General features: G+C 45.2%; 1 protein-coding gene across 1 annotated transcript in view; it reads left to right on the top strand.

Moving 5' to 3' along the window:
* The window catches only part of LOC144773802 (uncharacterized), a 3,430,469-nt gene that overhangs the window by 2,093,578 nt on the left and 1,310,100 nt on the right, over positions 1-26,791 (top strand). The gene's annotated exons all lie outside the window — the stretch shown is intronic.

Raw genomic sequence — 26,791 nt, 5'->3', positions numbered from 1 at the left:
AAGACCTTGGTTAAGGGCCTCCGCTCCGAGCTTGCCACCCTCCGCAAGGAGTATGATGCCCATGCCGCATCATGCACCAGCACCAGCACCCTCCAGTAGTGGAGTGTCCCTTGCCCTTTTTTTATAGACTTTTGGGGGGTGGGATTTGGGAGTTGGGATCGTTTTGGGACGTTTCAGAGACAATCGTTGGGGTTAGGGTGGGTGAGGGAGATTATTTTGTTAGGGATAAATAAATATATTTTTCAACTTTATCTGACCATACCTGTTTTTTACTGCTTTTCAGTCTGGTGGGTGGGGGGCGGGGGTGTAACAGTAACTTTGTTTTCCTGAACAGTCGTAGGACTTTAGTAGTACAACCGTCAATCTCTTGTCTACTCCGAAATAATACTCCATTATACTACCTCCCACCAAACGCTTATCTTACCTGTAATTTGTGTTAGAAATTAGGGCTAGGCCCAGGGCTGGCTCCAGGTGAAATGGGGATTAACGTTGTCATTCCTGGGCGGGTGACATTTCCTCATTGCGGTGTTACTAGTGGTGTGACACAGTGGCAGTTGCATGCCTATGGAAAAAAAGAAAACGAAACCTTGTTTGTACTCCTTACTGTAGCATTACAACGGTTACGGTACGATCGAGAAAATAGCAGGTGACAGTACACTAGAACAGTGCCATAATGTAGCCTAACAAATGGTAAAGTATTGCAAGTATAACTAGTACTTGCGTTGAATTTATTTGACATTGGCTACTACTACTAGAAGATATAGTACTGAAGCTGAGTAAGTCTAGAAGATATCCTCGTATTCCTTCACCAGCCTGTTGCTGCTATCACCTTATCCTCCCCAGCAAGTGTGTGGAATTATTGATGTCATTTTAGTCAGACATCAAGCAAAACAACACAGCCCGGGGGAAGAGGGTTAGGGTTTGTAAAATGGATGGGAATGGGGGTTTCTTTTTGGGTAGGTTTTGTTGAGAGAAGAAAAAAAAAGCAGAGCATGGACAAACAATAATTGAAGATACAGAGTTTACAGACAATCTTTGCTTACAAACTAAAGGTAAGCACATGCAGTCACACTCATAGAATAAAAGACAACAATGGATACTGTATCTGTATTGCGTATGTTGTTGGAGTTGTCCTGTTGAAATTGGTAAGTAAGTTGCATGCAGCAAACAATTCCTCTTATTGGCGGCACTCCTCCATTCCAGCTGACGCTTCGTCCATCAATGTGGTGGTGACCACTGACAGAAGAGACACCCTGTCCACTGCCTGCCTGGCGGATGTTGACTGAAACCCGGCCTGTAATTATTGAACGGAAAACAGGAAGTGCTATTACAATACCACTGATAAATAAATAAAAGGTATGTACGCTGTGTGGTTCAAAAAGTGACACTTTGATTTCCCTAATAGACAGTACAATATTTTTGAAATTGCGTGCTCTGTCTGAGTCACCTTTTTAAGGATCAATAAGTATGGCCAAAATATTATAGCGGATCTTTCCCCTCAAGGTGGGTGTACTACTGTGTTTTAGAACAAAATTTGACCTTCCCAGCAATGCTCCCACCAAGACCCTTACTAAAGCCAGTCGCAAAAATGTAGAAGAACCCAATCATATCTCCAAAAACGATGCCTAGCAGAAAAATGGTTACAAAACGTACTTTGAAAGTAACAGTAGACCCAAATACAGACCGTGGATTGTATTCAAACCACTTGCCTGCAAGCAAAAGTATCCATAGCCAGCATCGCTCCAACAGTGCTCTACAACAACAGAACCGCGTTGCAATCGAACCCCCCTAAACACATGCAATCCTGCTGCTAGGGCTAACCCTAACGAACCCTAACTTACAAAAAGTGCCAAAACTGGTGTTTCCTTATGGATTTTGTCCAACTAACTTCTAGCCGGTATTAGACCTTCCCAGGAATGCCCCAGGCAAGACCCGCCAACCCACCCGCAAAAAAACACCCGACACAACACCACCAAACAGCGAAAAAGCTAAATCTCATACTTACAATGTCTCTCGGCCTTCGGTCCAAACGCGGCGCTGTGCAGCTAGGTCGTCATCATCATCAATCATCATAACTCCTGTTTTCCACCACGGATTTCCTGAAAAGCAAATGCAATCAAGATTAGACTGTCGCAGCAGTGCTTCGACAGAGACCCCGGCCGCAACCCACCCACGAACAGCAGGAAGCCCCCCAAAACGCTACATTGAGCAAGATGTCTGAAGAAATGGCAAAAAAAAGGCTGTTCCTTATGGATTTTGTCCAAAACACTTGTATCCGGTATTAGACCTTCCCAGGAATGCCCCAGGCAAGACCCGCCGGCGCCAACCCACCCGCAAAAAAACACCCGACACAACACCACCAAACAGCGAAAAAGCTAAATCTCATACTTACAATGTCTCTCGGCCTTCGGTCCAAACGCGGCGCTGTGCAGCTATGTCGTCATCATCATCAATCATCATAACTCCTGTTTTCCACCACGGATTTCCTGAAAAGCAAATGCAATCAAGATTAGACTGTCGCAGCAGTGCTTCGACAGAGACCCCGGCCGCAACCCACCCACGAACAGCAGGAAGCCCCCCAAAACGCTACATTGAGCAAGATGTCTGAAGAAATGGCAAAAAAAAGGCTGTTCCTTATGGATTTTGTCCAAAACACTTGTATCCGGTATTAGACCTTCCCAGGAATGCCCCAGGCAAGACCCGCCGGCGCCAACCCACCCGCAAAAAAACACCCGACACAACACCACCAAACAGCGAAAAAGCTAAATCTCATACTTACAATGTCTCTCGGCCTTCGGTCCAAACGCGGCGCTGTGCAGCTAGGTCGTCATCATCATCAATCATCATAACTCCTGTTTTCCACCACGGATTTCCTGAAAAGCAAATGCAATCAAGATTAGACTGTCGCAGCAGTGCTTCGACAGAGACCCCGGCCGCAACCCACCCACGAACAGCAGGAAGCCCCCCAAAACGCTACATTGAGCAAGATGTCTGAAGAAATGGCAAAAAAAAGGCTGTTCCTTATGGATTTTGTCCAAAACACTTGTATCCGGTATTAGACCTTCCCAGGAATGCCCCAGGCAAGACCCGCCGGCGCCAACCCACCCGCAAAAAAACACCCGACACAACACCACCAAACAGCGAAAAAGCTAAATCTCATACTTACAATGTCTCTCGGCCTTCGGTCCAAACGCGGCGCTGTGCAGCTAGGTCGTCATCATCATCAATCATCATAACTCCTGTTTTCCACCACGGATTTCCTGAAAAGCAAATGCAATCAAGATTAGACTGTCGCAGCAGTGCTTCGACAGAGACCCCGGCCGCAACCCACCCACGAACAGCAGGAAGCCCCCCAAAACGCTACATTGAGCAAGATGTCTGAAGAAATGGCAAAAAAAAGGCTGTTCCTTATGGATTTTGTCCAAAACACTTGTATCCGGTATTAGACCTTCCCAGGAATGCCCCAGGCAAGACCCGCCGGCGCCAACCCACCCGCAAAAAAACACCCGACAACACCCCCAAACAGCGAAAAAGCTAAATCTCATACTTACAAGTTACAATATCTCTCGGCCTTCGTTCCAAATGCCGCGCTGTTCAGCTAGGTCATCATCATCAATCATCATAACTCCTGTTTTCCACCACAGATTTCCTGAAAAGCAAATGCAATCAAGATTAGACTGTCGCAGCAGTGCTTCGACAGACACCAAAAATTACACACAAACCCCCGGAACCCCGCCAAAGAGCACCTCAAAGGCAAGCAAGTCAGCAAAAACGGCAAGAAATTTCCACCTCATATTTGGTCCAAAACACTTTTGTCCATTATTAGAGCTTCACAGCAATGGGCCCAAAACCGTCAACTCACCCGCAAAGAAGTACAACACCCCCACAAGTGCTGAGTCTTTCTTCATTGTGCGTAATCCAGCACTCTGCTTGGAGGTAAATCGCAGTCTGGAGGAGGAGGATAGAGGAGCATGTTCTTCAGAACTTGTGAACCTGAGGAATGTAGACTGCGGCACCTTCAAATCAATAAGCAAACAAGTGAAGACAGTTCTGATGATGGTCTTGTTTTTGGGATTAGGTGATTAAAGTTTGAATTAAATTAACTGTGCAAAACAAAGAAAGAGAGACACAAAGCACACAGGAATAAAAGTGAATAAGGACGAAAAAGAAAGTTCTTGATTGATTGTCTCATTTTCAGGGCTCGGTGTCAGGGAATAAGAACAAGATTTCGTCATCATACTCTGCGAATTCAGGCTGGATGAGGTCAGTGGCACCGAACAGAGAAAAAATCCCCTCATCTACGTTGCTGTCCTCCTCGTCTTCATGTGGCGTGCTTTCTCGCACTTTGTAATCTGGTGGTATGAGGTGCTGATTCATCTTGATCATTGTCAGCCGCTCCACATTTTTGGGCGATAGGCGGCTCCGTTTGGGAGTTACAATGCCACCAGCAGCACTGAAAACACGTTCAGAAGACACACTTGCGAGTGGGCAAGACAAATAGTTTATAGCCAGGTTGTAGAGCTGTGGCCACAATTGTTTTTTGCCATGCCAATACTGCAATGGCTCCTCATTAAGAAAGACCACTGTTGAGTCATTCAGATAGTCCTGCACCATCGACTCAAGGTCATCAACTGTTCCTCCACTTTGCTTACTTTTTGCTGTGCCTGTGACATTTTTTCGAGAACCATACCCCATCAAACTTAGCCAATCCTCCTCCCCAGCCACTGTTAGTGTTGTCATTGTGTGTGGTGCAGATGATCCAGTTGCCGGTGTCTTTAACGGCTGAGAGGTCACTTGTGCCCCAGCCACAGGTGCAGAAGTGGATTCTTGTGACTGCGGATGGCCTGCTGATGCTGATGTACTGGCTTCTCCTTCAATAACCTGCCGTTCTTTTTCAAACCTCTTGGCTGACCAGGCTAACCAATGTTTGTACTTTTGAACATCTGCATCAGCGAAAGGAAAGAATGCGTTGTCTGCCAGCGCCTTTTTGTAGCGTGGATCCAGAATAGTAGCACAAATGTAATGCTGATCTGAGTTGATGTTTTTAAGACGTTCATCACCACGTAGGCGATGTAATAATTTCTCAGACAAAATGAAATGGTTTTTTTTTTTTCATCTTTTTCAAACTCAGAAGAAACCGCCATCAGTTGGTGCTCCAGTATGCACAACAATGGGATAGCTTTTCCCAAATTACAGTCCTCCTGGCTGACTGCACGCGTGAAGAACTCAAAAGGACGAAGCATGTCTGTCAGGCTTTTAACTATGGCCCATTGCGCCTTACTCATCCGCAGGTCCTCCTTCTGAGATGTAGCCTCTGTCAAGAAATAGTGATCGAGTACCGTATACTGCTCATGCAGACGCTCAAGCATGTAGAAGGTTGAGTTCCAACGTGTTGCCACCTCCTGGATGAGTGCTTTCACTGGCATTCCACGTTGAAGTAGCAGTCTCCGCAGATGCTTCCGGGCCTTAAAAGAATGGCTGAAATGGTTGCACATTTTGCGGCAGGTGGCCATTACCTCGAACGCTGGACTCTCTTTATCACTCAAGAATTTTTGAACTACCAGGTTGATACAGTGCGCCAAACACGGCACTCTAACATAGCCACCCTCCGACATGGCCTTAACTACATTGGCGCCATTATCCGTGGAAACATAACCAATCTTGCGTTTTAGGGGGGATAGCATTGTCAAGACCTTTTTGTTAAACTCTTGCAAAAGGTTTTCTGCTGTGTGACTTTTCTCCAAGCCAAACATGGCTAGTGTTGCATGTTTCCGAGCAGCTTTGAAAACTTGGTCCGGGTCAACACCTGCGTTTAGCTTTGCTATAACACCTGAAAAAGAGACCCAGTGTGCAGTGATGCACATGTAATCATCGCCTGGGCCACTGGTCCACATGTCTGTTGTCAGATGTATTGTGTGAACAGCACTCTTCTGCAAAGCTGCCCCAATCGCCTGCAGCACATCTTCATGTAGTGCTGGAACCGCAACTCTGGCAAAATAGAACCGGCTCGGAACCTTCCATTTAGGGCAGAGCGTTGCAACTAATTCAAGAAAACCTACCGCTTCTACAAAAGAAAAAGGTAGAAGGTCCACAGCTAGCATTTTAGCCAGCTTAGTGTTATACAGACGCGTCAGTGGGTGGTTGCGTTCATATGGCACCTCTGAAGTAAGCATTGTTCTAATGTTGCCCTGGACCAAGCATTTACGGGCTGATAATGACTTCGTTGACCCAATTTTGCTCGCTGGTGAACTTTTGTGCGTTGGTGTCTCACTCGCTCCAACACTCTTAGTGTGCCTCACATTGGGTGTGCTGCTGAGAGGGGTACTGGGTGTAAGGGAAGTGTTTGACACGTCTTCTTCCTGCTCGTCAACATCAGATGAAACATCAACGTTTCCTTGATTTTGGCCTTTCTTGATCGCAGCTAGGTGCGCAAACCATTGGACAGCGTGCTTTCTCTCAAGATGACCACTCTGGCCGCCGGTACCATAGTTGCTACCTGGCTTACCACGACTAACTGCAAGCTTACAAAGGGTACAAATGGCAAACTTTGGATTTTTGGGACAAACAGTAAAGAAGTCCCAAACTGGGGACTTGAAGTGTCTGTGGGACCTGGAGGAGGCGGCGATACTGGTGGTGGTGGTCATGAAGCTAATGCCAGATGAAGTGGAGGATCTGGATTGGCCAACTTTTGTACGTTTTCCACTTTCACCGCCACTAATTAAGGTCGAGGTTGACGCAGGTCTCTTCTTGCCAGAAAGAAATATGGAAGCGGGACGAGTTGGTGTACTACTTAACTCCAATGATTGTGGTGTTTCCACTGCCTCCTCATCGACAACATCATCATCATCATCATCACGCGCAGCAGCTCTTCGGGCTAGGGTCAAAATGTCTGTTTGCTGCATGCCCGCTGGGGCTGCAGTGACCTTTATGATGACTGGGTCGTCGTTGGCAGAGTCTTCATCAGCAGCAGTATCCGCCACTTCTTGTTGAGCCTCATCACACTCCATAAGTCTGAGACTTTGGACGAGCTTCCTTTTACGCTTAAGTACCTTTGTTGGATCATGGTGTGCCTCACTCTCAGACGGCTGTGGTGCTGGTTCCCAAGTTTGATCCGTATCATCAGAAGGAGGTGTGCTTGAAGAAGATGTAGACACCACCCTTGATCTCTTCCTTGCTAGGGGTGTGGAAGACAATGAAGGATCATCAGGAGGAGTGGCTTCCTCAAATGATACCTCGCCTTGATTGTCGATTTCCTGATGTGCCCCTACTTCGGGAGGAACAACTATTGTGGGCACTTGTGACCCTCCATGCACCTCTGCTTGCGCATCTCCTTGCGCTGCCTCTCCTTCCACATGTACTTGGGCTTGTACTTGCACATGTGATTGTTGTTGCGGCTGTGGTTGTTCAACACTCGTCAGATGAGCTACAACAACCTGTGTTGATTGAGGGACATTGCTGCTGCTTTCTTGCGATGAGCCAACATCACTGGTCGATGGTGATTGAAGAACTATACTGGCTGCCTCTGCAGCACTCAAGGGCTTGGACTTAAGTTGGCGTGGTGGTGGTGGTGGCACTGAGCCCAATGGAGCGGGGGTGCTGCTGCCAGCTTGGTCCCCAGCAGATCCCGCTGCTGCTGCAGGCATACTTTTTTTTTTACTCCCAAAAAAAGGGGCGGGCGGCACACCAGTGTCCTTGGTAACTTGCTTCTTCTGCTCCTTACTGGCACCTTTCTTGCTAGAGGAGCTACGGGTTACTTTTTTTGGGGCCATCTTCTTCAGAGCAGGTCAGCGGGCAGCAGTTGCACGAGTTGCAGAGGGTTCTGTGTCCAGACGTGACGTCGCGTGACGTTATGCTGCACACACACACCGCTGCAGGACTTCTTCCTGGCACTGGTGGTTCTCTTGAGTCTTCTTGTGCACCTAAAAGCAATGGAAGACAGAGGAACATCAGTTCAGTTATACACCCCAAAAAATCGACAAAACACAGAAAAATGAGCACAATCCCATGCCATCCATGATGTTTACATTGAAGACACCCCACAGAAAGACTACGGACATGCAAGTATGCAACACTCACTACCCCTGGGCATAATGGATGAAAAGTAGGCAAAATAAGTGCAGGCACACTGCCTCTCCTCAAAATGGCCCCTTACACCCCAGGCACATGTTGCCTGTACCAGCCAGCACTCAAGATGGCCACCACCACCACCCACATGACCAGTCCACATCAACAGTACACCCCCAAAAAACAGAAAAACAGCCAGAAATCACCACAATCCAACGCCATCCATGATGTTTACATTAAAGAGAGTGAGACCACACCACAGGCACACTCAGTCCATGCACCACCACCCCTGGGCAAAAGGCCACACCAGCAGCCCCCCAAAAACGACAAAAAACAATAAAATAAGCACAATCCCAGCCCATCCATGGCCTCTATTATGTTTAAATTCAAGAAGACACCCCACAGAAAGACTAGGCCCATGCAACACTCACCACCCCTGGGCAAAGGGCCCCACCAGCAGGCCCAAAAAAACGACAAAAAACAATAAAATCAGCACAATCCCAGCCCATCCATGGCCTCAATGGTGTTTAAATTCAAGAAGACACCCCTCAGAAACACTAGGCCCATGCAACACTCACTACCCCTGGGCATAATGGATGAAAAGTAGGCAAAATAAGTGCAGGCCTCAGACACTGCCTCTCCTCAAAATGGCCCCTTACACCCCAGGCACATGTTGCCTGTACCAGCCAGCACTCAAGATGGCCACCACCACCACCCACATGACCAGTCCACATCAACAGTACACCCCCAAAAAACAGAAAAACAGCCAGAAATCACCACAATCCAATGCCATCCATGATGTTTACATTAAAGAGAGTGAGACCACACCACAGGCACACTCAGTCCATGCACCACCACCCCTGGGCAAAAGGCCACACCAGCAGCCCCCCAAAAACGACAAAAAACAATAAAATCAGCACAATCCCAGCCCATCCATGGCCTCAATGGTGTTTAAATTCAAGAAGACACCCCTCAGAAACACTAGGCCCATGCAACACTCACTACCCCTGGGCATAATGGATGAAAAGTAGGCAAAATAAGTGCAGGCCTCAGACACTGCCTCTCCTCAAAATGGCCCCTTACACCCCAAGCACATATTGCCTGTAGCAGCCAGCACTCAAGATGGCCACCACCACCACCCACATGACCAGTCCACATCAACAGTACACCCCCAAAAAACAGAAAAACAGCCAGAAATCACCACAATCCAACGCCATCCATGATGTTTACATTAAAGAGAGTGAGACCACACCACAGGCACACTCAGTCCATGCACCACCCACCACCCCTGGGCAAAAGGCCACACCACACCAGCAGCCCCCCAAAAACGACAAAAAACAATAAAATAAGCACAATCCCAGCCCATCCATGGCCTCTATTATGTTTAAATTCAAGAAGACACCCCACAGAAAGACTAGGCCCATGCAACACTCAGTCACCACCCCTGGGCAAAGGGCCCCACCAGCAGGCCCAAAAAAACGACAAAAAACAATAAAATCAGCACAATCCCAGCCCATCCATGGCCTCAATGGTGTTTAAATTCAAGAAGACACCCCTCAGAAACACTAGGCCCATGCAACACTCACTACCCCTGGGCATAATGGATGAAAAGTAGGCAAAATAAGTGCAGGCCTCAGACACTGCCTCTCCTCAAAATGGCCCCTTACACCCCAGGCACATGTTGCCTGTACCAGCCAGCACTCAAGATGGCCACCACCACCACCCACATGACCAGTCCACATCAACAGTACACCCCCAAAAAACAGAAAAACAGCCAGAAATCACCACAATCCAATGCCATCCATGATGTTTACATTAAAGAGAGTGAGACCACACCACAGGCACACTCAGTCCATGCACCACCCACCACCCCTGGGCAAAAGGCCACACCAGCAGCCCCCCAAAAACGACAAAAAACAATAAAATAAGCACAATCCCAGCCCATCCATGGCCTCTATTATGTTTAAATTCAAGAAGACACCCCACAGAAAGACTAGGCCCATGCAACACTCACCACCCCTGGGCAAAGGGCCCCACCAGCAGGCCCAAAAAAACGACAAAAAACAATAAAATCAGCACAATCCCAGCCCATCCATGGCCTCAATGGTGTTTAAATTCAAGAAGACACCCCTCAGAAACACTAGGCCCATGCAACACTCACTACCCCTGGGCATAATGGATGAAAAGTAGGCAAAATAAGTGCAGGCCTCAGACACTGCCTCTCCTCAAAATGGCCCCTTACACCCCAGGCACATGTTGCCTGTACCAGCCAGCACTCAAGATGGCCACCACCACCACCCACATGACCAGTCCACATCAACAGTACACCCCCAAAAAACAGAAAAACAGCCAGAAATCACCACAATCCAATGCCATCCATGATGTTTACATTAAAGAGAGTGAGACCACACCACAGGCACACTCAGTCCATGCACCACCACCCCTGGGCAAAAGGCCACACCAGCAGCCCCCCAAAAACGACAAAAAACAATAAAATCAGCACAATCCCAGCCCATCCATGGCCTCAATGGTGTTTAAATTCAAGAAGACACCCCTCAGAAACACTAGGCCCATGCAACACTCACTACCCCTGGGCATAATGGATGAAAAGTAGGCAAAATAAGTGCAGGCCTCAGACACTGCCTCTCCTCAAAATGGCCCCTTACACCCCAAGCACATATTGCCTGTAGCAGCCAGCACTCAAGATGGCCACCACCACCACCCACATGACCAGTCCACATCAACAGTACACCCCCAAAAAACAGAAAAACAGCCAGAAATCACCACAATCCAACGCCATCCATGATGTTTACATTAAAGAGAGTGAGACCACACCACAGGCACACTCAGTCCATGCACCACCCACCACCCCTGGGCAAAAGGCCACACCACACCAGCAGCCCCCCAAAAACGACAAAAAACAATAAAATAAGCACAATCCCAGCCCATCCATGGCCTCTATTATGTTTAAATTCAAGAAGACACCCCACAGAAAGACTAGGCCCATGCAACACTCAGTCACCACCCCTGGGCAAAGGGCCCCACCAGCAGGCCCAAAAAAACGACAAAAAACAATAAAATCAGCACAATCCCAGCCCATCCATGGCCTCAATGGTGTTTAAATTCAAGAAGACACCCCTCAGAAACACTAGGCCCATGCAACACTCACTACCCCTGGGCATAATGGATGAAAAGTAGGCAAAATAAGTGCAGGCCTCAGACACTGCCTCTCCTCAAAATGGCCCCTTACACCCCAGGCACATGTTGCCTGTACCAGCCAGCACTCAAGATGGCCACCACCACCACCCACATGACCAGTCCACATCAACAGTACACCCCCAAAAAACAGAAAAACAGCCAGAAATCACCACAATCCAATGCCATCCATGATGTTTACATTAAAGAGAGTGAGACCACACCACAGGCACACTCAGTCCATGCACCACCCACCACCCCTGGGCAAAAGGCCACACCAGCAGCCCCCCAAAAACGACAAAAAACAATAAAATAAGCACAATCCCAGCCCATCCATGGCCTCAATTATGTTTAAATTTAAGAAGACACCCCACAGAAAGACTAGGCCCATGCAACACTCACCACCCCTGGGCAAAGGGCCCCACCAGCAGTCCCAAAAAAAAGACAAAAATCAGCATAATCCCAGCCCATCCATGGCCTCAATGGTGTTTAAATTCAACAAAACAGTTGTATCATGCACCCCTAACCAACCCTGGTCCTACTGGATACTGTGGCTACCCACAATATAATTTATTTAATGTTCTGAAAAAGTTCCAAAATTTTACTTGCAGCAACTGTAATGCCCCAAACAAACTTACTTGTGAAAGTTGATTTCTAATCCAAAAGTGATCCAAAGACAGTCAAAAAGGCCTCAAATCCAAATATCCAGCAGCACCCACAAAAAGTAATCCTTCCAGCTCCAGATCCAAATGAAAGTGACCAGGAGATGGACAAAGCACTGGGAGGAGCCTGCTGGACAGGAACAGGAAGTTGGAGACTGTGGGGCACTTCCTTCCTCCCCCCCCCCCAAAATGGACTCCTTGCAAAAAAAAAAAGCCATGCAAATGTCAACCTGAGGAGTGATTCTGATAAAAATCATAATTTTCAGAAGGTTTATCCTGTTTGCTGGTGATTTTCTTGTGCGAAATGGCAAAATCTCTATTTCGCAAGTGCGAGATTGTTCCTTTCCGCCGCAACTACGTGTTCGCAATTGCGAACTCTCGCGAGGTGTGCTGTGCAAGGTGGCAAGCCGCGAGTACGTATTCGCGGGCGACAAACTCCCGCGGGAACACGCAGCAAGATCTAAAATGGCGCGTCACTCGCAAAGAAAAACAACTCGGCAAACGCTAAAATGACGGAAAGTGAACGCCGTGCACCACGCCGCGCGCCGCAACCAAGCAAAAAATCCGCCGCGAGCGGATTCACGGATTTTCGACAAATTCGCGAGCGTTCGCGGATTGCGGATTTGCCGAAAATCCGAAAAATCCGCGAGCGGAGCGGATTTTACGCCCATGCTTAGACACCACACTGAAAATTCCTAGCACTGGGAGTGTTTTTGGCACGAAGGCAGGTGGCCAGCAGGTGGGGCAGGGGCAGGGCGCCCAAGTTTAAGGCTTGGACCCATGACTTATCCACTTGGCAGGAATACCTTCATGCATATGCGGAACAATTGCCGCTGAAATCTCGCCACAGGGATATCTGGGGGCCTCTTAGGACTTATCTTCTGAGACAGCTTATGGATGAGTAGAGTGCGGGGGTAGCTGTGGTGGACTTGGAGGGGATGTGATGTGTGCATGGGATGGTGCAAGAAACGTTGATATATAACCAGATATTGCGGGCACGGGATGCACGGATCGCTGCTGGTTTGGTAAACTTAGCTACGGAATCTGAACACCTGCTAATGTTCAAGAGACATTGACTTGCCTGGCGAGAGGACTTTCGAGTTTTGAACTTTATATATGGCTTTCTTTGTCAAACTTGTCTTTTTCGGTTGAAGTCGATGGTGGGTTTTAAAGCCTGCAGTGTAATTGTTTACACTGCAGGCTTTATGCTGTCAGTAACATTGTAAGAGCCTCATTGATGAAAACTGTCCCATTGCTGCGTCAAAACAGCGATGCAACAGTTTTCACTGCGCCCTCCTTGTACAACTCTCCATGTCGTAAGGAAAGACAGATACGCCAGGAACCCTGATGTATCTGTTGACGCAAAAGGCACGCATTGTTGGAGTTGTGTCGCAACTCCAGCAATGCATGGCACAGGCCTTTTCCCATTGCACTGCGTCACCCTTACGCCTGCCATGAGGCAGGTGTAAGGTTTTGACACAGTGGAGTCCAAGAAGTGTCACATTGAAATTTCATAGATTTCACTGCGCCACTCCTACGGCCTCTTTTTACACGGGAACACCCATCCTGTACAAATTATACCTGAGGCAGGTATAAGGTGACGAGGGCTTTACAAGGTGAGACATCTGCCTAGATGCTGCAACAAATAAATAAAGATAAACAAAGCACATGCTTATATTATTTTAAATCTGCCTGATAGAGTCCGCCATTTTTGGATACTACTGAGGCAGGGCATGCTACCTGTAAATCCCCTGCTAGCTAAATGGTATGGTTCATCAGTGATCTGTAACCCATTTAAAAATGGTTGCCAAGATAATAATCATGTTTAGTCATTTGTCCAGCTTTGTGATTATGCAGACGGAAATGGCTGAGGCTAATATGTGTGCAGTTATCTATCCTCTCAGCATCAGCAGTACTACAATACCTTTTTGCTCCTCAAAATGATATATTTTGAAATATAATTTTTAACTTTTTAAGTGCTTTTTAAAATTATATTAAGGTGCACTAGTTTGTATGTGGTAAAAGTTGATAGGGTTCCCTAGGTGGGCATTTAGATTTTTTTAATCTATTTAATATATATTTCTTACATTCTTGCACTGATGGCATGAAAGGCATTTTATATTTTGTTTTGTATAACATGCTGCTGCATGTTGGAATATTGTTAAATTATAGTTTTTTAGAACCTTGGATATCTCCTATGACTGTCAGATCTCATGTTGGGGTGGAATATTTTACTGTGAGCATTTAATGGTAAATGTGAATCTTGTATAATTTATATGCATGCAACTTTGTGATTTTATGTGGACCTCTCGGAGTTCCGTAAGCACAGCTGCCACCCACCCCAGACATGTGATCAAATGTAATAAGGTAATCCCAATGTTATCCCATGGAAGCTATAGACCTTGCAGTCAGTGGAGTAGCTTGGCCTTCTGCCGTAAGAGCGGGGTGGGGCTGTTGGCAAACAAATGTGCCCCGCACAGCTGCAGGTAAGAGTGGGGGAATCTGCCGCACTCGTGCCACCTAGGTTGCACAGCACCTTGCCCCTCCTGCTATGACACTGCTTGCTGTAGTCAAAAGCAATGTAAAAGTTTTCACTACTAGGGCATGTAAAACTTAAAAGTAATTATCCTGCCTTTTAAATACACTGCACCCTACCTTCTGGGTTGTCCAGGGCCTAACCTAAGGCTGCCTTATATGCACAAAAAGTGAAGGTTTTGCCTCACAAAAGGTTTATTTTGCCAGGTCAAAATGGCAGTGTAAACTGCACACAGACTATGCAATGGCAGGCCTGAGACAAGATTAAAGGGCTACATAAGTGAACGGCACAAGCAATGCTTCAGGCCAACTAGTAGCATTTAATTTGCAGGGCCCTGTGTATTTTACTAGGTACTTATAAATAGATTACATATGCCAATTGGGTATGAGCCAGTCTTACCATGGGTAGGGAAGAAAGCATGTGCACTTTGGCACTGGTTAGCATTGGTAAAGTGCTCAGAGTCCTAAGGCCAACAAACATGATTTCTGCAAAAAGAGGAGGAGAAAGGTAAAGTCTTTGTGGGTGACCCTGCAGAAGGGGCCATTTTCCGACAGTCATGGTCTTTATTTTTGAGGAGCTTGGAAATGAAAGACCATGGAGTGCCCCATTGGGGCTGCTACATCATAAACAGGATACATTTCCTGTAGGGTGGGAAGAGTACTGAAGCATGGATGGGACCTGAGTCTACTTCAATGTGTAGGTCCCGCCACAGTAGAAATATATCGACACCCACTTCATCAATCTCTCCTTCCAGAGAGAAGCAGGTGTCAATAATGGCCTTATAAATAATCTATGTGCAGGTATGAACCTGGTGCCAGTAGATCTCCATTTACACTTAGCAAATCACCAAGTACATGTTTGTCAGCGGAATGAGTGATTTTGATTCCAATAATCCATTTTGCCCTGGTTTAACAGGTGACCACCTGCTGTGTGCCAAGTGTGGTCTGAAGTTGAAGTGACACACAGTCTAGTCGCCATGTGCAGCTCATTTCTGCCTTAGATAGTTGATGTAGTTGAGCTGCTGTTATGGTAGACCACCTGCACCACTCTATAATTTTCCCAATCATGCCATCCATGGTGTATGGATGAGAACTGGACTATGGAGACAAGGTCCTCACTCCAGGTCCAAGGAAGAACTGGGTAGAGCAACACAGATGCCTCCATTCACAGTTTGTGGCTCCTGAGATGATCCGTCAAAGTACAGCAAATAAACAATGAGCACGACAGAGCAACATTTTTTATCCTATATGGAGCACCTGTTAGGAGTGCAATGTAATTGACTGTATCATGCACTCACATAGTATTCAGTGTTACTGGTGAAATGAGATGTTAGAGGAAATATGAACCCATTAACATGTTCTTGTGAAATTAACATGATTGAATGTGAAGCTTAACAAATCATTCATAGAATATTACTGAATACGTAGAAAAGATGTAATGCACTTATATAGGGCTCATTAGTGATGCAACGTATTGACACGTGAAATGTATTTGAATTTTATTTGGCAAATAATGTGGTTGGAATAGACATACTAATATAGTTTAGTGAATGTTTCTATTGGACGTGCTAATGATTTTATGGAAATGTTTAACGTAAATAACATGGTGCATTCATTATTTTGGCCTAGGTTGTGGGCCTGAATTCACAGCACATTTTAAATGTTCTCGTTTCTGAAATTAATGTTTAGATTCCCATGCGAGTCTTGTAGAACGTTACCTGTTTCCATGCTTTGCATTGCAGGAGAACAAATGCTCTGTTACTGAAGAGTAAGGATATTTATTCCATTAGATAGTTGAGGAATGAAGGAGGTACAGTTATCTTGGCCTGGCGAAGATAAGGTGTAGGCAGGTGTGTTCACACAGGAGAAGGAGAAGAGACCAAGGACAAACTGTTGCAGAGGGGTGTACATGGAGAAGGCCATGAATGGAATCACGTCATGAGTCATGAAAATGTTTGTGGCTGAAGCCTACTGTAGATTACGTGTAAGAAAAGCGTTATGGGACATTTGCTGAATACAATGCATTAATAGTTACTGCTATTGCTAAATTTTTGTTTTCAATGTGGTTAATTAGACGGAGAATGATTCGGTAGTAGTAAGGTACTCCAATGTAGGTAGACAGCTTGTCTCAGGAAAACCTAGGCTTCTACCGTGTTTTAAACTTTTTAATCTGTGTATTTTATTGTCTTAGTATTTTAATCGTCACTCTACAAACCACATGCTAACTGATTTACTGTATATATATAAAATGAGATGTAACTGTGTATTAGTTTATTGCTTAATGTATTTTTCTTCTTGATGTACTTTTATGGTTCATAAACAAACCGAAATAAAGTTAAAATGAATGAATGAATGAACAATTTTGAATATATGATGCATTGTAGAGAGGGACAGATACCCATTTCCATCTTGCCTTTCTGACAGAAAGCAACTGAGTGCTATCTTGCTTCTTTCCTGCTTGTGGCTTTATGCTGCTTGACCCATCTGATAATGGAGTAACTTCTTAAGACTCTCACTGCTGACACCTTTTCTCTTTCGACCCTCTTGCTTAGAGGCTACATTTGGGATGCCACGTCTAGAGTTAAAGTAGGGATAGATAGAAATAAATGCTTTTCTCCAACGAAGTACTAATGTAGGGGCACCTCAACTTTTGCTTTCGGATTTCATGCAGAATAGTCATAGAAATTGTTGTTCCTTACTTCTGCACCGAGTAAATCTCTTCAGGAGATTTGGAGTTCATCTGTTTCCTTTTTTATTTTCATACTGTCATGCTGAAATTCGTATATGTCCAACTATTTCTGAATTTTAATAAAACTTGACTAACCTTCATTTGGTTGTCGACCTGAGTTATTGTCTAGCAATATTGAGTTACACTGTATATTAAATTGAATTAAGAAATCTTGCTCCTCTTTACACTTTCATGCTGCTAAAAAGAAGCACTGAAGGATCGGCATCGGAGGAGAACTGAACAAATGGGCCCAGGCTCTTTAAAGCATATTTTTTATTTTTACGGAGTTTTATATAGCGCAAACTTGACCCGAAGGTATCGGGTAATAGAGCGCTTTATATAGCACCAGTTGCATTACATGAGGACACATTTATGTTAGGCATGGGGGAGATTACGTGATTTGCCCAGAATCACAGGATGTTCAGAATTATTGCCGAGACTCGAACCCAGTTCTCCAGATTCGAGGTTGACCACCCTAGCCATTAGGCAACCTTCTCTTGCCCACCAGGACATCAATGTCTATTTTTACCAAGCCACTTCATGTGTTCCTCATTGTACATGCCATTAGAGTAACCACAATGCAGGTAGTAGAATCCATGCGCCAAGTGGGCCCTAGGCAGCCACTGGGCCCAGCCTGCAAATCAGTTGCTGAGACCCTTTTCAACCCTGGTATCACCACTCACTGAATGTAGCACCCCTGCTCACATTGGCAGACTCCAAAGCTTAGCAGCCACACCACAGCTAGCAGGAGAGGTTCCTGCATGCAACATGTTCATCAGGCCTGCAGTCAGCCAGTGGGTCATGAGCTCACTTTCCTTCCAGTTTCAAGGTGACAGTCAGTGCCACAGAGCTGATGCCATTCCCCTGGCCTAGAGGACCATGGGAGGCTGGAGAACCCAAGAGAAATGCCTACACCAGCTTGCAGATTGAAGGTCTCAAAAAGTACCAGTGCCTCAGCATCTCTCCAAGATGCTTTCAAGCTTTTGAAATATATATCATCTCACTTCCACCTCTGAGGGCCCCAAAGCAACCCTAGCCTCGATATAGCCCATAATGATTTAACAACTGACCACAGGGCAAGGCAATGACTAGCACTCCCATTCTCTTCTTACCTGGCTGTGTGGTTTTTCCGACATAGGCCAATTTGCAAGGGGGTTGGTGATCCTGTGGTTCTAAATGTTGTTGTTCCTTCCATTTCTTATATTGCAATTTGCCCATTTTATTCGTTTCAGTAATGGGTTTGCTTCTATGCTCAGGGTGAAACCAGCTACTTGAGCTGCCAGGTGTATACTGTAGTTTAGATTAATTTCAATAGCCAGAGGATGGTAGTCACTTTCTGATCAGCTTTGTACTTTAAAGTTTGTTGATCTCCCATGCAATCGTATTAGTTGTTCCAGAGCCCAGCATCTGGCTCAAGCCTGGCTCGACCAGTAAGTGGCTCACACACCTCTAGGAAAATGTTCTTTTATAAATGGCTACTCATGAGGCCAACTCTAGGTTTATTAATCGGGCTAAGCACAAGGGTTGGAAGTAGAAAATGGCGCAGTCTCAAAGAGAAAAGCCTGAACTTAATTATTTTTTAAAGCTCTGCCCCAAAGAATTTGAAAACAAGACAAATGTGATAATAACTTTATTCTGCCTTGCATAACGCATCACAACATGCTGCATTTCGAAATATTACCTGGTACAGCGATCTTTGTGTTTCCAGTAAATTCCCGGGTATATTGGCACTTTAATAACTCTGGTGGTTAATGCACTTGCTGGAAATATCTGTGTGCATTCTTCTAATAAAAGGTTTGACTGAACATAAAACTGCAAAGAGGATCAATGTGCCTGCTGTAACACACAGCATGAAACATGCAGATCACCGATTTCTTTTTTATATAGAGAGCTCTGTTGGTTACTCTTTTTGCTGCAGAGATCATGGTGTTACCTACAGGTCACACGTCAAAAACGTTGTCATATAGTTCAGTGGTTCATGATTCTGCATAAAGGACATGCTTGCAAACTACAAGCAAATGGTAGGAAACTTGCTGTTTTTTTCTCAATATTTTATTATAAGGTTGTTAAAAAAAGGTTACTTTGGTTAATATTAAGGGCTTATTGGTAAGTACTATGTAAATGGTTAGACATTTTTACAATGCATGCATACATATTTTTTGCATACAAAGCTTAGAAAGGTAAAAAACATAGCCCCGCCCAAACTCCACCCCCAATCCACTGCACAATTGTTTTTTCCATTTAAAGTACTGAGTTTCCACAGATGTTTTTTCTATGCGTGGTGTTATTGGCCATGAAATATCCTGGGATTGTAGATCTCTTTGTTTATTTATTTATGTCATTTCTAGAGCGCATGAATCACCCCAACCGGGGTATCTTCGCGCTATGACCGCTGTAGACAACTGAGCTCAGTAATTTAGAACAGCAAGGTTTTTAATTGCCTTCTGAAAGATGAGTAGCAGGGAGAGAGACGAATGTGTATGGGAAGTTGATTCCAGAGAGAAGGTGCAACATAAGAGAATGATGCACCCCCCAGTCGGGTTTGTTTTATGCGAGGTTCACAGAGAAGCTCTTTGGACCCAGAGCATAGGGTCCTCAAGGGGTTATACTGGGTCAGTTTATCTGCGATGTAGTTGGGTCCTAGTTTATTCAAGGCTTTGTATACCATACAGCAGATCTTAAACTTGACCCTTTTCCGAATCGGTAACCAGTGAAGTAGAGGGAGTAACGGGGTTCTGGGGGGAGCATTGGTCACTAGTCGAGCCGCCGTGTTCTGGACCACTTGCAATCTGTTGAGGGAGGATTCTTTAGCGGAAACCAGCAGGGCTTTGCAGTAGTCCAGATGACTAGTGACCACTGCTTGAGTCAGAGTTTTCCTAGTGGATATAGGGAGTAGGGGGAAAGCTCTGCGAAGTAGACTGAGTACGTGGAAGCAGGTCTTGGCGGTTGTGGTGGCGTGTTCCTCGAGGCTAAGTTTCTGGTAAATTTTTATCCCTAGGTTCTTTACCACCGTTTATGGGGAGGGAGTTGGGCCCAAGTCTCTAGGCCACCAGTTTGGAGACCAACTTGTTACTGCATCTCTAAAACGCATTATTTCCATTTTCTCAGAATTCAGCTGGAGAAAGTTGTTGCTCATCCATTCAGTGAAGGATCTCATTCCCTCTGAGAAGGTGTCCTGAACGTTGGTGCAGTTTTTGTCAAATGAGAGTAGCAGTTGTGTGTCATCGGCGTAGGAAATTGGGATAAACCCTACGTTTCTTAATAATTTAGCGAGTGGAGTGACATATATATTGAACAGGGTAGGGCTCAGACACGAGCCCTGAGGAACCCTTGGTGACCATGGTAGTTTGTGATCTGAAAGGGCCTAGGTTGACTGTTTGTGTTCTTTCAGCCAGGAGGTTATTCATCCACTCTAAAGCTATCCCCCCCACGCCTATGTCTCTGAGTCTGCCTAGCAAGATCTGGTGCGAGTTGGTGTCGAATGCAGCAGACAGGTCAAGCAGTATGAGGAGTACTGCTTTACCCCTGTCTGCTAGCATTCTTATGTTGTCTGTGACTGTCACTAGTGCTGATTCCGTACTGTGTCTGGGTCGGAATCCTGACTATGAGGGGTCGAGACTGTTGGAGGATTGAAGGAAATTGGGCAGGTGTTTGTTTATGTATTTCTCTAGTAATTTACTTTGTAGCGGCAGTAGAGAGATGGGTCGATAGTTAGTGACGTCTTTAGGGGGGAGTTTGGCATTTTTCCTGATGGGTAGTATCTGAGCTGCTTTCCATTCCTTCTGGAGTTTGCCTTCCCTTAGTGAGCCGTTAAGGATGGGGCAGATCGAGTCAGCCAGCTGGTCTGCTAGTAGGGCGGAGGTTTTTGCTGGGATCAGGTCTGCAGGCGAGCCAGCTTTGGTAATTTTTAACAGGGTTTTAGTTTCTTCAGTGGAAAGCAGCGGAAATTCCTCTAGTTTGTGTAGGCAGGGCAGGGTGGAGGGTGGTGTGCGGTTATCGTTTAATGTACTGTCCTTGCTTCTCATGATTTTGTTGTAGATATTGTAAATTTTGGAAGTGAGATGGCATGCAATGCTATCACATAGTGTCTGTGAGGGTTCTTCTTCTGTATTGCATGCTTTTGGGTTGATGAATGTGTTGAGGACCTGAAATAGTGTTTTGGAGGAGATGTCTGCTTGATCATGCAGGTTAGTTATGTGCATTTTCCTAGCTTTCTTTATGCTGCTAAGGTATTTGGAGAGGGCAGATTTGAATCTCTCTCTATTGTGATGGTCATGTGTGCGCCGCCAGTGTCGTTCTAGTTTCTTGCATATGCTTTTTTCAGTCCGGAGGTTGGTGGTGTACCAGGGGGTGTGTGGGCGTTTAGGGGTTGTCTTCAGTGTTTTCAGGGGTATGAGCGTATTTATAGTGAATATTATGGCATCTTGGAATTTACTAAGTCAGGATTCAACACTGTCTAAGTTGGTGTTCTGTGGAAAGACATAGTTGTCTTGGAATAGTGTGGGGGACAATTTGTGCCACTGTCTAATTTTCTTTAGGTTATGACACTTCCGGATGTTTTGCTCTCTAGGTCCTGTGATGCAAAATTCAATTTTGGAGTGGTCTGACCAAGTTATTAATTCGGGTCAGTTCAAGTGTCTCAAGCTCTGCTAGAAGGGAGGAAGCGTCGGGATCATTTGGGTTTTCACTATGTATGTTTAAGTCTCCGAGGAGCAGGAAGTTTTTAGATGCTATAACATATGGAGAAATTAGGTCCACGAGTTTAGTGACGGAGTCAAGTGGAGGCCATTGAGTGCGGTATACAAGGGCGCCTTTCCAACTGAGCTGTCCATGTAGGTCAATTCTGAAGACCAGGGTTTCTATGTTGTCATTACTTAGTTGGTCTAAGATGGTAACCTTAATGGGATCTTGATAAATAATCGCTACCCCACCCCCTGTTTTTAGTGGTCTATCGAGTTTTTGGATGTGGTCGCCATCGGGTATGGCCATGGCTATCGCTGGGTTAGAGGTGGGCTTAATCCATGTTTCTGTCAGAAACCCTATGTCTGGGTGGGAGGAGGAAAGCAAGTCCCATATGTTAATAGCATGCTTAGGAAGCGACCTCACAATGGCTAGAAAGCAATCCCAGCTGCCTGTTTTTATGGTAGCATGTACCAGACATGGTAGGTTATTGTTGGATTGATGCAGGGTGTTCTTTATGATGTTCGGGCCTGTGAGGTTGCTTTTACGTTGTAACGGTAGCCCACACTGGTGGCCACATTTAATGCGCTAAAATAAAGGAGGTACAGGGGTTGGTTGCTTGTAAATCGCTCCCATAGCTATTATCCCTGATTTTTTGTTGGTCGCATCTAGTGTACGTGTAGGATTTACCCGAGCTGGCTACCTGATTTCCAGCGGGACCGGCAGGGGTTCTGGCTCCAGGCGACATCCAGGCACGGACGGGCGCAGACGGGCTTGCCTTAGGCGCGCCTTCGGCGCACCATCGGCGCGCCCGCTGCGTGCCAGTCTAGCCATGCGTTTTATACTCCACGCAGCTAGACTGCTGACCGAGGGCTAGGATCTACACGTCACTTCCGGTCTCCCTCCACTCAATCGGAACACTTTGTGGTGGAACGGGGAGACACCAGATGACGTGAGAGGTGAGTGAAAACAAAAGTCGAACTGTGTTGTTTTTAAAATGTGATTCTTTTAAAAACAGTGGTGCACATAAACAACTTTCAATGCTTTTAAAAAACGGGCGAGAGATTTCCCTCGAGTGAAGTGAGTTTAGGCAGGCAAGCGCATCTGCAAAACACAGGGTATCAGAGAAGCCCTTATCCAGGCGCTCCTTTTCCAGCAATTATTAGACTTACTGAGAAATTTACCGGGTTGTTCCTTCAAGCGCGTCCCATGTTTCCAGTAAACAGATCAGATCTTCGCTGGTTAAGAACTTGTGAACTTCTTTTTTTGTAAGATCGAGGCCAACCCAGCAACATTCCAGCTTATCAGTTATATTAATCGTTAAGACTCATATGTATCTTTCCAGTTCGCGTTAGGTGACCTATATACCATTAGGTTCAAAGCAGCCGATAACCAGCTCCAACTGGCACCATTGTCCCATGCTATATCCTTCCTTCATCAGTATCCTGTGTGTTTTACCACTCCTTATGTTTGACAAATGCACGTTTATATTATCCTCCTAATTGAGTGGAGCGGATTGTTTTATGCCTTATAATATGCTTCTCGGTTCTTGGATTCTAATGTTCTAACTCTTTTGTTTGTAGGTTAATACAGGTGGGTATTTTTCGTGAGTGAGCCTTCCACCATGTTACCCTCTTTTGAAATCCCCTTTACATGGAAAATTGTATAATTCTCTTTTTCTGTCCTGGCCTTGTATTGAGTGTCCTTTCCAAAAGGTGCATTGGCCTGAGGGACCTTGCTGAAATTATTTGCTTTCATTATGTATGTCTTGTGGTGTATCTAGTTTCTGGGATTTCTTTTTGTGGTTTTCCTAAGCCTTTTCTTTTCCCATTGAGTTAGAGGTCTTTGAAGATTGGAAGTCCCACTTGTGGCCTTCACGTAGATTGTGCCTGCAAAGGACCCATCTGTAGTATCAGATTCCTGTTTGGCTGATGCACTGGGGTTAAAGGAACCATTTGGTGTAGTTGTGTCCTTTATTTCATGCATTTCCGTAGCCTTCTTATCCTTGCTGGGTAATTGTGCGTCATTGTCTCTGCTATGCTGCTGTTTCTTGTTTATCTTCTTTATGGAAGGAGAGTTTTGTGTAGGTGGATTGGGGCACCCAATAAGATTGTTCTCTCTATGTAGTGGATCATGTTCCATGGCTGTGTTGGTGCTTTGGGGTAGTTTCAAGTGACTCACTAGTGTAGAGAGAAGGTCGGGGAGGGTGCTGAGCTTGTTCACAATTGCTTTGCAGGTGCATTCCTTCCCATAACCTCTGAAGTTTCTCTCAATGAAATCACTCCCTCCATGTGATTAGAATTGTCTGTCACTGAATGTAAAGCATAGGACTTCAATTTGCGGTGCAGACTATCAATTGCTTTGTCTAGTGTAATCATAGTTTGAGCTAAAGTTTGTATCAGATCTAGCTGCACCTCCGATCTATTTAACTGCCATGTCAGAGTGTTTATTGCTGCCACTAGAGTAGAGTTTAGGGATACTTGGAGGTGATCACCCTCTTCATGACTCCAGGTGGTTCAAATGCACTTTCCCCCCTTACTGTTTGTTTTGATATCTTCCTCAGACAGGGCAACCTGAAATGGCTCTTCCAGGAGCTTTTCAAGGGCATACAGTCTAAGCTGGCGGTTCCTCTATTGGTGTCAGTGGTTCAATTACTAGTAGGTTGTAGTGCTATTGCACTATCTGATGGGGATGAGTACTCCTGGGCCAGAATATCATAGTTACTCTCTGTAAAGTATTTCTAATCAATACATGCTCTAACAGATTCTTTAGATGAACCATTGGAAATTTTGAAATGGTTTCTCATCACTGGCACTCAGTAGCTCCACTTGACATCCAAATTCCTGTCATGAGACAGAATCTGCAATAACTTATGCAGTTCTTATAAGGTACACAAGCCCCTGTGACATCTGTTTCTTTTTGCCAGACCTCAAAAGACATTGGATCTAAAGTAACTGGTAGGACTATAGACAACTTTTTTGATATTTTGTTGAGTATTTTGATAACTCTGAACACTTGTATCCTACTTAATCCTACTAAATCATTGGTCTTTAAGCCCTGCTCTACTTTGTGCTGGTCAATGTCTATGAGAGATCCTTACTGTGAATGTTTTTGATGTCTGGGTCCTCACTACAATCCATAATTGGGTGATCTCTGCAGCTGCATGAATCCCAAAGCCACCAGGGGGAGGTACAAAAATGTGATAACAGTATTTTTGTAGGTTCGCTTGAGGTCCCCCTCCAGTTAAATGACCACCAGATCGCAAACCAGTTCTTGCAATAAATTTCGAACCATATTTTGGACCAGGTCTCCATTAGCTTACCATGAGAAGCACAAAAAGGAGTGTAGATGTTGTCTTTCGCACCATGGTAAGCGTACATTTTCAATAGAGCAGTCTTTCTCCTATTCAAAGAAAACTCAGCTACTGGAGTCTTTTCCTTAGCTTAAGAAGACTCCTGAAGTGCAGACCTTCAAGGAAGCCGGGTTGATAATTTTTGTTAGAGGCTTTCTACGGTTGCTGCAACACTGGTTACTACAACTTTTGCCAAATACAGGGTAGCACCACTGACTAAGATCCCCACCTCAACTACTCTATATTTAGAGCTGCCTTTGGAGCAAGTCTCAGTGCGCTTCTTTTGCACGGCTCCTCAATGTTATCCCCTGTGATGCTTGTTTCCAATAGACACAAAGCTTCTCAATTTCAATGATGAGATCCAGATTGTCATTGGTGCCTCTGTAGCCATCTATTGAATCCTAACTCACTGCCTCAGGTCATATACCTTCTTTCAGTGGATACAAATTCCAGTCACTTGTGCATTTCTAAAACATTAGCGGTTCGGATACTTCTGATGATTGCAGTTACCTCAAAGTCTTCCCACAGTACTTTTTGTTCTTCTTTGATCTGCAAAGCCGATGAGACATTGTGCATGCAGTCCATGTTGTTGAGGTAAATACACTAATATTTACGGAAATAATATTGAGGAAGCAAACCAGTGAAGCCTACCATGAGGCCTTTATTAATCACGTGCCTCAATCATGTGAAAATCTCAATCCACACCTGAGGTTTCTAGGAACACTGATATATATATATAAACAAACACCATCAGACCTAGCATAATTTAGAGCTCTTCCTTCAATGGGGAGTTTAGGAGCACAGGACTGATATATTACTTTGAAAAAGACTAATAACCACTGTACCATCTGGTACAGAGTCTAGATGGTTAGACCAGTTTTGTAGAAATATTTACACTCTGAAATGCAGGTTAATAACTCAGCATGTTTGTTATCATTTTGTTTGTACCTTGAGAGATGAAGTCAGCTGTCACAACTCATCTGCTTGATTTATTTTATTTATTTATTTTAAGAGTTTTATATAGCACTGCTAGACCCGGAGGTATCAGAGCGCTTTACATGAGGAATTTAGCATTTAGCATATTACAAACGTTACAAATTTACATGAAAGATCGTTGCGAGGAAGAGGAAAAACAAGGTTATACAAATACATCTAATGATTAGATCATTACAAAAACAGAAGATATTAAGGAGCAATGGGAGCGAGGGAAAATAGGGGTAAGGGAAAAGAGGGAGAAGGGAAACGTGGGAATGAGTGGGAGCAGGGAGAAAGGAACTGACAAAGGACGGAACAAGACGGCAGGTCAGGATCAGAGGAGAGGGTGAGAAGGAAGATGGGGACAAGAAAAGGGGTTCTGAGAGAGGGAGAGGAGCTCATCGGAGGAAGATATAAAGAGACAGCAGTGAAAGGACGAGGAGTGCCATGCACCACTGTCCGGCTGGGTAGGTGACGGCCGCGGGCGCCTGACTCCTCTATAGCCGAACCAAGCGGCTCCACCGGGCATCGGCCATGTCGTCTCAACGTCTTTATATAAGTTTCCACAAAATTATAGAATTACACCAGTTACAAGTTACA

The sequence above is a fragment of the Lissotriton helveticus genome, chromosome 8, assembly GCF_964261635.1.
Source record: "Lissotriton helveticus chromosome 8, aLisHel1.1, whole genome shotgun sequence".
Taxonomy (NCBI): Eukaryota; Metazoa; Chordata; class Amphibia; order Caudata; family Salamandridae; genus Lissotriton; species Lissotriton helveticus.
The sequence above is the reverse complement of the archived record's forward strand: the minus strand, read 5'-3'. Positions and strand labels throughout refer to the sequence as shown.